Below are 15,453 nucleotides of genomic sequence, written 5' to 3' on the forward strand. Positions count from 1 at the left end.
TAATCTTAAATGTAAATGGGCTAAATGTCCCAGTTAAAAAACACAGACTGGCAAATCAGATAGAGTCCAAACCCCTTGGTGTGCTGTATCCAGGAGACCCATCTCATGTGCACAGGTACACATGGGCTCAAAATAAAGGAACAGAGGAAGATTTACCAAGAAAATGGAAAATGAAAAATAAAAGCAGGGGTTGCAGTCCTAGTCTTTAATAAAACAAACTTTAAACAATCAAAAATCAGAAGAAACAAAGAAGGGCTTTACATAATGGTAAAGGGATCAATGCAACAAGAAGAGCTAACTATCCTAAGTATATATAAACCTGATACAGGAGCAGCCAGACACATAAAGCAAGTTCTTAATAACCTAGAAAAATACTTAGACTCCCACACAATAATAGTGAGAGACTGTAACACCCCACTGTCAATATTAGACAGATCAACAAGACAGAAACTCACCAAGGATAGCCAGGACTTGAACTCAGATCAGGACCAAGCAGACCTAATAGTCACCTATAGAACTCTCCACCCGAAATCCACAGAATATATATTCTTCTCAGCACCACATCACACTTATTCTAAAATTGACCACATAATTGGAAGTAAAACACTCCTCAGCAAATGCAAAAGAATGGAAATCATAACAGTCTCTCAGACCACAGTGCAATGAAATTAGAACTCAGGATTAAGAAACTCACTCAAAACTGCACAACTATATGGAAACTGAACAACCTGCTCCTGAATGATTACTGGATAAATAATGAAATGGAGGCAGAAATAAAGATGTTCTTTGAAACCAATGAGAACCAAGACACAATGTACCAAAATCTGTGGGACATATTTAAAACAATATGTAGAGGAAAATTAATAGCACTAAATGCCCACAAAGGGAGGAGAAAGGAGGAGAGATCTAAAACTGATGCCCTAACATCACAATTAAAAGAACTAGAGGAGCAAGAACAAACTCAAAAGCTAGCAGAAGACAAGAAATAACTAAGATCAGAGTAGAACTGAAGGAGATAGATACACAAAAATTCTTTTAAAAAAAACCAATGAATCCAGAAGCTGGTTTTTTTGAAGAGATCAACAAAATATATAAACCTCCAGCCTGACTAATATAGAAGAAAAGAGAGAAGAATCAAATAGATGCAATAACAAGAGATACAGAGGATATCACCACCAATCCCACAGAAATACAAACTACCATTAGAGAATGCTATAAACACCTCTATGCAAATAAACCAGTAAATCTAGAAGAAATAGATACATTCCTGGACACTTACACCCTACCAACACTAAACAAGGAAGAAGTCGAATCCCTGAACAGACCAATAACACAATCTGAAACTCAAGTGGCAATTAATAGCCTACTGTAAGGCCAGTTGCCCCACTGGGAGCTCAGTCATGCCCATCCCTCTCCCCTCCTGAAAATTACGTCACCAGAATACGTCCATCATCTAGCTCCGCCTTGGAAATCCTCTCTGCACTCAGCACTAGGCTCTGCACATGGCACCTAGCCCACCTTGGAAATCCCCTCTGCACTCAACACTAAGCTCTGCACTCGGCACCTAGCCTGCTCACCGGAAATCCTGCTTACCTACCAATTGCACCTTGCCCCGTCCGTGTTCTGTTTCTCCACAGCCAATCAAACACCTTCACTCCCTATAAAACCCCATGCCTGAGAGAAGTCAGGCATGACTTCTCTGGCCTCTTTCCCCGGGACCACAGAACCTTGCCCAGGAGTCGAATAAATTGGCATCTAATTGTTCTCATGCAGGCCTCAGTTTCCTCACTTTAAACTTGGCAATAAACCTCACAAGACAATAACCCTTACACCTACCCACCAAAAACAAGTCCAGGACCAGACAGGTTCACAGCTGAATTATACCAAAAGTACAAAGAAGAGCTGGTACCATTCCTTCTGAAACTATTCCAAACAATAGAAAAAGAGGGAATCCTCCCTAACGCATTTTATGAGACCAACATCATCTTGATACCAAAACCTGGCAGAGACACAACTAAAAAATAAAATTTCAGGCCAATACCCATGATGAACATTGATGTGAAAATTCTCAAATAAATACTGACAAACTGAATCCAACAGCACATCAAAAAGCTTATCCATCATGATCAAGTCAGCTTCATCTCTGGGATGTGAGGCTGGCTCAACCTACATAAATCCATAAATGCAATCCCTCACATAAACACAACCAAAGTAAAAGACTACATGATTATCTCAATAGATGCAGAGAAGGCCTTTGGCAAAATTCAAAAGTGCTTTATGCTAAAACTTCTCATTCAATTAGATATTGATTGGATACATCTCAAAATAATAAGAGCTATTTATGACAAAGTCACAACTAATATCATACTGAATGGGCAAAACCTGGAAGCATTCCCTTTGAAAACCAGTACACGGCAAGGATGCTCTCTCTAATCACTCCTATGCAACATATTATTGGAAGTTCTGGCCAGGGTAATCAGGCAAAAAAAGAAATAAAGGGTATTTATTTAGGAAAAGAGGAAGTCAAATTGTCTCTATTTACAGATGACATGATGTACATTTAGAAGACCCCATTGTCTCAGCCCAAAATCTCCTTAAGCTAACAAGCTACTTCAGCAAAGTCTCAGGATACAAAATCAATGTGCAAAAATCACAAGCATTCCTATACACCAATAACAGACAAATAGAGAGCCAAATCATGAGTGAATTCACATTCACAATTGTGACAAAGAGAATAAAATACCTCGGAATATAACTAACAAGGGATATGAAAGATCTCTTCAAGGAGATCACAAACCACTGCTCAAAGAAATAAGGGAAGACACAAACAGATGGAAAAACATTCCATACTCCTGGTTAGGAATAAGCAATATTGTATAAATGGCTATATGGCCCAAAATAATTTTTAGATTCAATGCTATCCCCTTTAAGCTACCATTGATTTTCTTCACATAATTGGAAAAAAAAACACCTTAAATTTAATATGGAACCAAAAAAGAGCCCACATAGCCAAGTCAATTCTAAGAAAAAAAAGAAGCTGGCGGCATCATGCTACCTGACTTCAAACTATACTACAAGGCTACAGTGATCAAAACAGCATAGTACTGGTACCAAAACAGAGATATAGCCCAACGGAATAGAACGGAGGCCTCAGAAATAATGCTACACATCTACAGCCATCTGATCTTTGAAAAATCTAACAAAAACAAGCAATGGCGAAAGGATTCCCTATTTAATAAATGGTGTTGGAAAAACTGGCCATATGTAGAAAGCTGAAACTGGATCCCTTCCTTACAGCTTATACAAAAAATAACTCCAGATGGATTAAAGACTTAAATATGAGGCCTTACAGCATAAAAACCCTAGAAGAAAACATAGGCGATGCCATTAGGACATAGGCACAGGCAAGGACTTCATGACTAAAACACCAAAAGGAATGGCAACAAAAGCCAAAATAGACAAATGGGATCTAATTAAACTAAAGAGCTTCTGCACAGCAATAGAAACCATCATTACAGTGAACTGGCAACAAACAGAATGGGAAAAAGTTTTTGCAATCTACCCACCTGACAAAGAGCTAATATCCAGAATCTAGAAAGAACTTAAACAAATTTACAAGAAAAAAAACAAACAACCCATAAAAATGTGGGTGAAGGATATGAACAGACACTTCTCAAAAGAAGACATTTATACAGCCAACAAACACATGAAAGAAAGCTCATCATCACTGGTCATCAGAGAAATGCAAATCAAAACCACATTGAGATATCATCTCACACTAGTTAGGAAGGTGATCACTAAAAAATCAGGAGACAATAGATACTGGAGAAGATACGGAGAAATAGGAATGCTTTTACACTGTTGGTGGTAGTGTAAATTAGTTCAACCACTGTGGAAGACAGTGTGGCGATTCCTCAAAGATGTAGAACTAGAAATACCGTTTGACCCAGCAATCCCATTACTGTGTATATACCCAAAGGATTATAAATCATTCTGTTATAATGACACATGCACAAGTGTATTTATTGCGGTACTGTTCACAACAGTAAAGACTTGGAACCCATCCAAATGCCCATCAATGATAGACTGGATAAAGAAAATGTGGCACATATACACCATGGATACTATGAAGTGATAAAAGAAGAGTTCATGTCCTTTGCAGGGACATGGATAAAGCTGGAAACCATTATTCTCAGCAAACTGACACGAACAAAAAACCAAACACTGAATGTTCTTACTCATAAGCAGGTATTGAACAATGAAAACACATGGACACAGGGAGGGGAACATTACACATCGGGGCCTGTCTGGGTGTGAGGGCCTAGGAGAAGGGTAGCAGGGGCTGAGGGTATAGGGGAGGGATAGCATTAGTAGAAATATCTAATCTAGATAACAGAGTGATGGATGCAGCAATCCACCATGGCACGTGTATACCTATGTAACAAACCTGCACGTTCAACACTTACAGTGTAATAAAAAAAAAAAGATTGGACTAAAAAAAGGAAATAAAAAATAAGCAGTTTAAAATAAACAAATAAATAAATACAAAGAATAAGAGTTGTTTGTATACTTTTTGGCAACTTTTGAAAATTTTTATTTGTGGTAGCTATCTGGACATTAAAAATATTATGAGGAAATTACCTCAGTACATTTTCACATATTTTGATCAGTTTCTTAGTTGTACCGCCTTGTGAATGGCATTTCTCTAAAGACTTTTTATTTGGTGGCTAAACCAAGATTAAAATTCTAAACCACCCCCAACTGACTGAATGGACCCCCCCCCAGGCAAGGGGATTCCAAAGAAACCTGAAAAACCAGTTCTTCAGCCATGGTGAGAAGTGGCGTCAGACATGCTTCATTATACCCACTCCCTTTTGGAGTTTAGACACAACTGACCAGCATTCACATTAAAACAGAGATTGTAAGACTCACGGGACAGATTCTTTGTAACAATCAGACACCAATGTCAACCTGACTCAGCTATAACATCATATGTCACATAGCAGGCCCTAGAGGAAATCATGCTATTTTACCCCAAAGTATATTTCTTTGACATATTCTGAAATGACCCTGAAAAGCTGTCTCTTGTGGGAAAAATTTACATCCTGTAGAGAATCCTCTTCCGTTTCCAGATCTTTTCCTGATCCAGGAGCAATTTAACTGAGTCTGACACATTTTAAGGTCTGACAAGAGACATTTGTCATCTGTTCTCTCTGAAGCCTTCTACCTGAACCTTAACTTCCACAACTCCTCCACTCCCACTGCCATCCCAACACTTACCTTAATTCAAGCTGATGTCAACTCTTCAGGCAGAGCTTAACTCTTTCAATCAACTGCCAATCAGGAAGGCTTTGAATCCACCTAGGACCTGGAAGCCTCTCCCCACCTGCTTCAAGATGTCCTGCCTTTTTTGGCTGAACCAATGTATATCTTAAATGTATTGATCTATGCCATTGCCTGTCACTTCTCTCTCCCTAAAATGTGTAAAATGAAGCTATAATCCAGTCACCTTGGGCACATGATCTCAGGACCTGGTGTGGCTGTGTAACTGGCCAGGGCCCTCAACTTTGGCAAAATAAACCACTAAATCAGTTTAGACCTGTCTCATACTTTTTGGTTTACAGGTATCATTGTCATTAATTTTCTTTCACAAAATTGCCAGCAATATTATTCAAAATGACATTTGGTGGTTACTATCTTCGAGAGCTTTTTGACTCCTTCAATTCACCTTTGTAGATCATGTTATTTCAAATTGAGAAAGTTCTCCCTTTACAGGCCCTGAGGTACCTGAAAATCACCAAGCAAATTCTGTAAATGGTTGGTGTTTTCAATTTTACTTTCTTTGGTATTAAGTGTGTAAATATTTCAGTCCCAATATATTCTCAGTTATTGCCTTTTGCCCCTGCCTCTCATCTCTCAGGCTTGTCTTTGCTATGCAGGTAGACTGATCTGATCAGGCCCTTCACATGTCACTGTGACATGACCCAGGGCCCAGGCCTACCCTGGACTCTGACCTGTGTACATTTCCACATTTCCCTTTATCTGACTTTACTTCTCCCTCTTTCAAGCTCTTGAAACCTTTCTCAAGTACCCTTGAGAAAAGTGTTTTGCAAAGGAAAGTGAATGACAGCCATACATATAATTTCAAATTATCCAGTAACCACATTAAAAAAGAAACAGATAAAATTGCCTTAAATATATGTTAATTCAATATATTAAAAAATTATTATGTCAATATATAACCTGGTTGAGTGCAGTGGCTCACACCTGTAATCCCAGAAGTTTAGGATACTGAGGCAGGAGAATTACTTGGGCCCAAGAGCTCAAGACTAGCCTGGATAACAAAGCAAGATCTCACAGGGAGGGGAGCACTACACACTGGGGTCTATTGTGGGGAATAGGGGAGGGACAGCAGTGGCGGGGAGCTGGGGAGATATAGCATGGGGAGAAATGCCATATGTGGGTGAAGCGGAGGAAGGCAGCAAATCACACTGTCACGTGTGTACCTATGCAACTATCTTGCATGTTCTGCACACGTACCCCAAAACCTGAAGTGCAATAAAAAAAAAATTTTAAAAGTAGCCAGGTATGGTGGCACACATCTGTGGTCTTAGCTACTTGGGAGGCTGAGGTAGGAGGGTTCCTTGAGCCCAGGAATTCGAGGTTGCAGTGAGCCATGACTGCATCACTGCACTCCAGCCAGCCTGTACAACAGAGTGAGATGCTGTCTCAATAACAACAATTATAATTTATATGGGTGGGCTGAATGTTTATATCACCCCCGAATTCATAAGATCAAATCCTAACCCCCAATGTGATGGTCTAGGAGGTGGGGCCTTTGGGAGGTGATTAGGTCAGAAGAGTAGAACCCTCATGAATGGGATTAATGCTCTTGTGAAAGGGACCCTAGAGAACTCTCTGGCTGTCTTTCCACCATGTGAGATACAACTGGAAATCAGCAGTCTGCAACTTTGAAGAGGCTTTTTATCAGATCCCATGATGGTGACACCATGATTCTGGACTTCCAGCCTCCAGAGCTGCGAGAAAAAACAGCTTAAGCCACCCAGTCTATGGTAATTTATTATAGTGCCCTAAACTAAGTTGAGTGCAGTGGCATGATCATACCTCACTGCAGCCTCAATCTCCTTGGTTCAAGTGATCCTCCTGCCTCAGCCTCCTGAGTGGTGGGACCACAGGTATGCACCACCATGATCAGCTAATTTTTTTTTTATTTTTAGTATATATAGGGTCTTTCTGTGTTGCTTAGGCTGGTCTCAAACTCCTGAGCTCAAGTGATTCTCCCATGGTCTCCCAAAGTGCTGGGATTATAGGCTTGAGCCACTGCACCCAGCCAATAAATTATTAATGAGATATTTTATATTCTTTTATTGTCCTAAAAATCCAGTGTGCATTTTATACTTCTGGCAAATCCCAATTCAAATGAGCCGTATTCCAGTGCTTAGTAGCTACATGTGCTGGTTGTTCCCACATGGCACCTTGGTGCTCTGAGTGTGGGCCAAAGACCAGCAGCATCACTTGGGAACTTGTTAGAAATGCAGAGACCGTGAATCCCAGAACTTAAAGTAAAATAATAATTTTTTAAATAGAGGCTGGGTGTGGTGGCTCACGCCTGTAATCCCAACACTTTGGGAGGCTGAGGTGGGTGGATCACGTGGTCCAGAGATCAACACCATCCTAGCCAACATGGTGAAACACCATCTCTACTGAAAATACAAAGAATTAGCTGGGCATGGTGGTGTGTGCCTGTAGTCCCAATTATTTGGGGGACTGAGGCAAGAGAATCACTTGAACCCAGGAGGCAGAGGTTGCAGTGAGGTAAGATCATGACATTGCACTCCAGCCTGGCTAAGAGCAAGACTCTGTCTCAAAAAAAAAAAAAAAGAAAAGAAAGAAAGAAATGCAGAGAACCAGGCTCCAAGACCTGCTGAATCAGAATCTGCATTTTAATAAGATGCCCAAGGCGACATGGCTGCACATTAAAGTTTAAGAAGCTCTGGTCTGAAAGACACAGCCAGTCCTCCGTAGAATCCCCCGTATCCTCCACTTTTTCCTGACTATCCCCATCACCTGCCTGGTCTTGCTGAAACTTGGCTCTGATCTGAGGCACTCCTGCCCCTGCAGTTCTCTCCAGTAGTGCCTGTCTCCCTATGCTCCCCCGACTCTCAAGGCCCTCCTGGCTCTGTGTCCCATACCAGCAGGTCATACCACCCACTTGCTCTTGTGGTTGCTATTCTTGATTGACCCTTGTCACTGCTTGGCACTTCTGGCTCCTTGTCACTCCAATAAGACAGTGATTTCAGCATCTGGTGATCCATCCAGTGTACCAGCCCCTTCAGTTCTCTCCTCACCTCTAAAAAGCTTGACTTCAATGATTATACCTTAGACCTTCCCATTATGAAACACACACACTCACACACACACACACACACACACACACCCCTAAACCTGCATCCTTGTCATAAGCTCAGTTGCAAGCAACTACTCTCCAGCCACCATTTCCCATTTTCCTTCTCACTCCCTCGTGCACCTCAATGGTCTTTCTACCATTACAGGACCCACAACACACTGATCCATCCTACACCTCATTGTCCCTCATCCTTCATCTCCTCATTTCTCTCCTTGCCACAGTAATTCCACGCTTCATCCTTACAAGCAATCTCTTCCATACACCACCCTCCTCTCTCTTTTTGTCATACATCCTTGCCAAAGTCACAGTCTTAGTTAAATCCAACTCTTTGCCTTCACCATGCAGTTGTACATAACCCAAGAAAAACCTGTAACTATTACTTTAAGTACAGGATGATTAATCAAGTGATCCTTGAGTGTTGCCAGGCCATTTCCCTAGTCTGTTCTCTTTTCTACTCTCCTAGATGACTGTCTCATTCCTGATCCTCAAACTCTCAACATCCCTCCCCCACCCTCCCTCTTAGAACTAATGTGGTGGTTAATGTTAGGTGTTCATCTGATGGGGCTTAGGGTGGGGTTTTGCCATGTTGGCCAGGCTAGTCTCAAACTCCTGACCTTAAATGATCGATCCACCCACCTCGGCCTCCCAAAGATTTTGATCTTGAAATTTGTGATGAGCATGGAGTTAGAGTGAGAGAGGTAAAGGCCACTTTGAGTTTTACCTAGTTCCAATTCCTATTTTCCTGTTACCCCTCCAAGAGACAGAGTGGTTGCACGTCTCACCAACAATCTGTAATGGTTCATATTATACCACTTATTCAGGTAGCTCACTCTAGCAGCTCACCCAGAACAAGTAGTTATCGCAGTTCCTGGTGTGCAGTGGGCACTAATAAACATTTGCTGAGTGAATGCTAAATAAATAAAATGTTCAATCAAAATGTAAATTTGCCCCTTTTGTCTTCCTTGAAGTTTAGCAAAAAGGAAACCGCTCAGCATTTTTCTCAAAGCCCTTGATTAGACTTGAAGAGAATATTAAAGAAGGCTTTTCTCTTGACAGAATGACTTCTTAAAACTTTTAATAGGAGCACTTGTTTTTGTTTTTCATTTTTATAGGAATTCTGGTGACTAGTCTGTATTTTATGCATGGAGGAATACTGAATACAGTAAGTTGTAAAAGGCTTCCAGGAATATAGAGTGAGGAAGAAGGAAGAACATTCCTGACCTTGAATGTCATCATCTAAATTGATTAATTTTTAAGCTACCCCTATAAAATATAACTAATAGAAGAACAGCATTATCTGTTTCTCATCAAGATTCAATTCAGTAGGCATTTGCTGACTATCTTTGCAATGTGTTCTGGGTGTGTTCAGAGAAGCAAAATGTACAGCTGGTAACTTCGGAGATGCTCTGTTTTTTCAACAGTGTGAATTAAGATGTCTTTTTTGATTTGGCATAAGCCAAGAAGGCTTTTTAAAGAAACCACTTATTTCTAGTGTTTACTTGCCTTAGAACTTTGAATCAAGAAACAGAGAAAGGCAGTTAGGGAGGTGTGAAATGTTTTAACTGACCAAGAATTTCCTTTCTCTTTGAATGCTCTCTTTCCATTTTGCTATTTCACATTTTTAAATTTTTTATAAATATTATCAAAGGTTTATGCTGGAATCCAAAGAAATTCATAGAAACTTCGCATATATAAATGGAATTCCCAGCATAGTTGAATGAAATGTATGCTATTGTGAACTTTATAATTTTTTCCTTCTACTTATTCTCATTGCCATTTTATGAATTCAATTTTATGACATTTTATGAATCCACCATTTATGTGAATTTTTTTGGCAGGGATTTTTAAAAAGATATGCAGCAGCTTTTTACAAGTTGCGAAAAACATTCTTAGACACCACATTTAACCAGGAACACCTACAAAATAAAAAGCATTTTTAAAATACCCACTTTTAATATTTTAGATGAGGTTTATTTTTAATTTTTTTTTTTAGTTAACTCAGCAATATTGTTTATTTGGAATCCTGTTACTTAAATGTACAAGCTTTCATCCTGCAGATTAGCTTTACGGATTTTTTCAGGATTGACTTGGAAGATATATAAGTATTAAGGGAAAGTTTCAGCAACATTCTTAGTTAAGGATATCAATGAATAATGGTAATAATGTTTGGTTCAACTCATGTCTTGGTTGATTTAAATTCCTGATAATTAAAATGAGAAGGGAAACTTTGCTTAAGAAGTAAACCATATTTTTTAAATGATCATAGATTTCACTATTAGAAGGGAACAAAAAGGATAATTTTCTCCAGCACCCTAAGATCTTGCTCCCTGGAGGCCAGGGCTCTGTCTTTGTCTCTAGGGTTTGCTGAGTTTCTGGAACGTGTGCTCAGGAAATAGAGGGAGAGAGGGGAATGATATCTGCCCCATTTAATTGTGAAGCAATAGAAGACAAAGAAGTTTCCTGAGATTACATAAACATCAAGGGTTACAATCCCAGATTTTCTGTATCCGCTTTTGTGACATGACAGGAAATATATATTTGGTCTTTGCTCCTGGTTCCTGACATAGAATTCCAAAAACCTTTGTAACTGTCTGAATGATAGGGAAGCTAGGAACATCTTTTTGTTATAATATTTGGTCTTAGCCCCCAGTTTCTAACACAAGAGCCTCTAAGACCCTTGGAATCTCCAGAGTGATGAGTGTCCTTTGCTAATGAAATGACTGGGGGCTGGGGGCCCTAGATAGCTTCAGGTTGGGGATTGGGGAATAGAGACCAAGGCATAATCAGAGGGATGGACTTCCAGCCTCCCCAGCCTTCAGGGAGGGGAGAGAGGCTGGAGATTGAGTTAATCACCAATGGCTCATGATTTAAAAACTCACACCAAAATAACAAAGTCTGAATAAAACCCATTGAAGTTCTTATTCCCCTGCCCCTCATACCTCATCATCTTGCCACTACCATGCACATCCCTTTGCCATCCTGAGATTCTTTTCCTTCTGATTTTTAAGCCTAGCTAAAGTGACCTCTGACAGTGTGGGATACTGAAAGAGAAAGAGCAGGACTTTTGTCATCCTCCTGTAGGCTGTGTCCTATACTGCCTTGTGAGAAAGAAGTCGGTTCATAGCAGGATGAGTTAGAAATCGGGTACCATTTCCTAATATTATGTAGTCCCTACGCCTTCTCATTCTCAGATGTGTTTTTTTTCACCATTCGGTTGGCCCTTGTTGAGCGTTCAGGAAATACCCAGTTCCATCAGTTCTAGTTTCCATTTGTGGGGATGGGTGACTCTTGAACATTCACTCATAGGATGGTCCTACCTAGGCTCTACTCATGTTCATACAGGTGTAAGAGCCAGACCCCAGTAGCAGATGAAAACTCTATGATGTGTATCTCATGCACTGATCTCATGCATCAGTGGAGGTGCTGGCCATTTGGGCTCTACTCATCCATATAAGGATTTCAAGAATCCAAGTCTACCCAGAGCCTTCATGCCTCCCCAAGGCACAGTGTTTCCTTAATCACTAGTGGGGAATCTGTCTCTTCATTCAGCTTGCATATAGTCAGCTTGTCATAAGAATACTAGAATGGCAGGGATTTCTATCCTATGGGCCTCTTTACATGACTGGCATGCTCCATTTACCACCGTGGTAGTCAAAAAAAACTCTCTGTCTAAAAACTGCCTTAAGATGCTAGGTCTTTGCCTAACTTTAGCATTTAAGGCCTAATGGGGTTTGTCTTAATCTGCTTGGGCTGCTATGACAATATACCACAGGGTGCATGGCTTGAATAACAGAATTTATTTTCTCATAGTTCTGGAGGCAAGCAGTCCAAGATTAAGGCACTGGAAAATGTGGTTTCTGGTGAGGCCTTACTTCTTGGCTTGCAGATAGCTGCCTTCTTGTTGTGTCCTCACATGGAGTTCCCTCCCCTTCAGCCTGCTTGTGACTTTGCAAGTGCCTTGACCAACAGAGTACAGCTGAAGGCAATACAACACCTATCTAGCTCTCCCTCGGGATACTTGGCCTTGGGAAACCAACTGCTCTGCTGTGAGAATGCCTAGCTCTGAGCTGTGGCTGAGCTCCCATGCAGAGGCAGTAAACACCAACTTGCCAACTGTATATTACCCAGGCTGGAGGTGGACTTTCTAGCCAGTGAATGCCCCTGTGAGGCAGAGATGAGCCTTCCCTGCAGAGCCCTGCCCAGATTGCAATTCACAGGCAACATAAATGACCATTGTTTAAATGACCATTGTTTAAATCACCAAGTTTACCAAGCAATAATAGGCACCAGTAATAACTGAGGATAAACCATTTCCCTTGTTTCTTCCTTGTAATCTAATTTCTAGCTCCTCAGAACATAAAGGAGATTTCTCCAGACTTTTGTTAAGCTTTTAGAAATATAACTGGTTCAAAAAAAATGACTGATATATATATATACATCTACATCTTTTTTATTCTAATATCCTAATGAAATTAGAAAAGAGATTTCATATAAAAAATAAATCCAGCAAACTAAATCTGACAATGTATAAAATGAAATATATATCATGATAAAAAGGGATTTATCCCACACGCATAAGGCTGGCTCAACATTCAAAAGTCAATTAATGTAATCCATCACATCAACAGCTAAAATAGAAAATCACATGATCTTACCAATATATGCAGAAAAGACATTTGACAAAATCCAATGCCTGTTTATGATAAAAACACTCAGCCTACTAAGAATAGAGAGGAGCTTCCCAAACCTGATAAATATTATATGTTTTTTAAGTTTTACACTAAATACCATGCTTAATAGTGAGAAATTAGAAGCTTTGTGGCTAAGATTAGGAACAAGGCAAGGATGACCCCTCTTGTCACTCTTTTTCAGCATCATACTGGCAGTCCTAGCTAGTGCAATTGGCCAAAATAAGGAAATAAAATGTATATGATTGGGAAGAAAGAAATAAAACTGTCTTTGTTCACAGATGACACAATCATCTACATAGACAATTCAGAAGAATCTACAAAACAAAACAAAACAAAACAAAACAAAAAGAAACCTCCTGGCTTTTCTAATAATTATGGCAAGGTTGCAGGATGTAAGTTTGATTTATAAAAATCTATTTCTTTAATAAAAGTGAACAATAAACAAATAGATAAAATTATGAACACAATACCATTTACATTAGCACCCCAAAGTTATATACTAGGTATAAATCTAACAAAATATGTACATGATATACATAACAAAATCTACAAAACTGTGGTAACAGAAATCAAAGAAGAACTAAATAAAACTGAGAGATATTTTATGTTCACGGGTGGGAAGACAATACTTTCAAGAGGTCAGTTCTTCCCAACTTGATCTAGTTTTGAGGTGGTTTATTAAGCACTATATAATAGGGACTCAGTGGAATCTCAAAAAAATTTCCAGCAAGTTATTTTGAAAGAGAATATTGAAAGAGAAAAACAGGGTTGTAGACTGACACTACTCGACTTTGAGACTTGCTATAAAGCTTCGGCAATCAAGACGGTGCAGTATTACCAAAAGAATGGACAAGTAGATCAGTAGAACAGCATAAAGAACCCAGAAATAGAACCACTAAAAACTGACCTTTGAAAATGAAGCAAAGAAAACTCAATGGGGAAAAGACAGTGTTTTCCACAAATGTGCTGGAACAACTGGCCATCCACATGCAAAAAAAAAAAAAGGAATCTAGACACAGAGCTTATATCTTTCACACAAGTTAACTCAGATAAATCACAGACCTAAATGTTAAATGAAAAATTATAAAACTCCCAGAAGATAACATAAGAGAAAATCCATATGTCCTTAAGTATGATGATTATATTTTAAAAATATAATAACAAAGATATAATTGATATGCAAAGCTTCATTAAAATTAAAAACTGCTCTATGTAAAGGACTGTCCAGAGAATGTAAAGATACATCACAGACTGGGAGAGAATATTTGCAGAACACATATCTGATAAAAGATTGTTATCCAAAATATGCAAAGAACTCTTAAAACTCAGCAATAAGGAAAGGAACAACCAATTTTAAAAATGGGCAAAAGATCTGAATGAATATCTCACCAAAGAAAATACATAGATGGTAAATAAGCACATGAAAAGGTGTTCAACATCATATGTCATTGTAAATTAAAATGACACTGAGATACAACTACACATTTATTAGGATGTCCAAAATCCAGAACACCTCATGAAACCACATGCTGACAATGATGTGGAATCACAGGAATTTTCTTCATTGATGGTGGGAATGAAAAATGCTCCAGACACTTTGGAATACAGTTCAGCAGTTTCTTACAAAACTAAACGTACTCTTACCACATAATCCAGCAATCACACATCTTACTACTTACCCAAATGTGTTAAAAACTTTGTCCACAAAAAACTTTGCCAAAGACGTTTGTAACGGCATTATTACTAATTGTCCATGCTTGGAAGCAACCAAGATATCCTTCAGTAGGTGAATGACTAAACAAATTCTGGTAGATCTAGACAATGGAATATTATTCAGTGATAAAAAGAAATAATCTATCAAGCCAAGAAAAGATATAGAGGAACCTTAAATGCATATTAGGAAGTGAAAGAAACCAATCTGAAAAGGCCACATACAGTATGATTTTAACAACAAAACCTTTGGAAAAGGCAAAAATATGAAGATGGTAAAAACATCAGTGGTTTCAGGGGTTGCAATGAGAGAGGGATCAATAGGCAGAGCACAGAGGGCAGTGGAACTATCCTGTATAATACTATTATATAATGGTGAATGTTGAACCCTAACATAAACTGTGGACTTTGGGTGATAATGATGTGTCAACATAGGTTCACTGATTCTAAAAAATGTGCTACTTTGGTGGGGGATGTTGATAGTGGAGAAGGTTGTGGGTGTGTGATAGAAGGGGGATATAGGAACTCTCTGTACCTTCTTTCAATTTTGCTATAAATCTAAACTGCTATAAAAATAAAGTCTATTTTAGAATCATAACATCTTTATGTAATTAAATATATATA

At 39.1% G+C, this 15,453-nt stretch overlaps 1 long non-coding RNA gene across 3 annotated transcripts in view; it reads right to left on the reverse strand.

Moving 5' to 3' along the window:
• Positions 1-15,453, reverse strand: part of LOC144582053 (uncharacterized) — a 61,757-nt gene that overhangs the window by 31,768 nt on the left and 14,536 nt on the right. The gene's annotated exons all lie outside the window — the stretch shown is intronic.

This window comes from Callithrix jacchus, chromosome 4 (genome assembly GCF_049354715.1).
Source record: "Callithrix jacchus isolate 240 chromosome 4, calJac240_pri, whole genome shotgun sequence".
Lineage (NCBI taxonomy): Eukaryota > Metazoa > Chordata > Mammalia > Primates > Cebidae > Callithrix > Callithrix jacchus.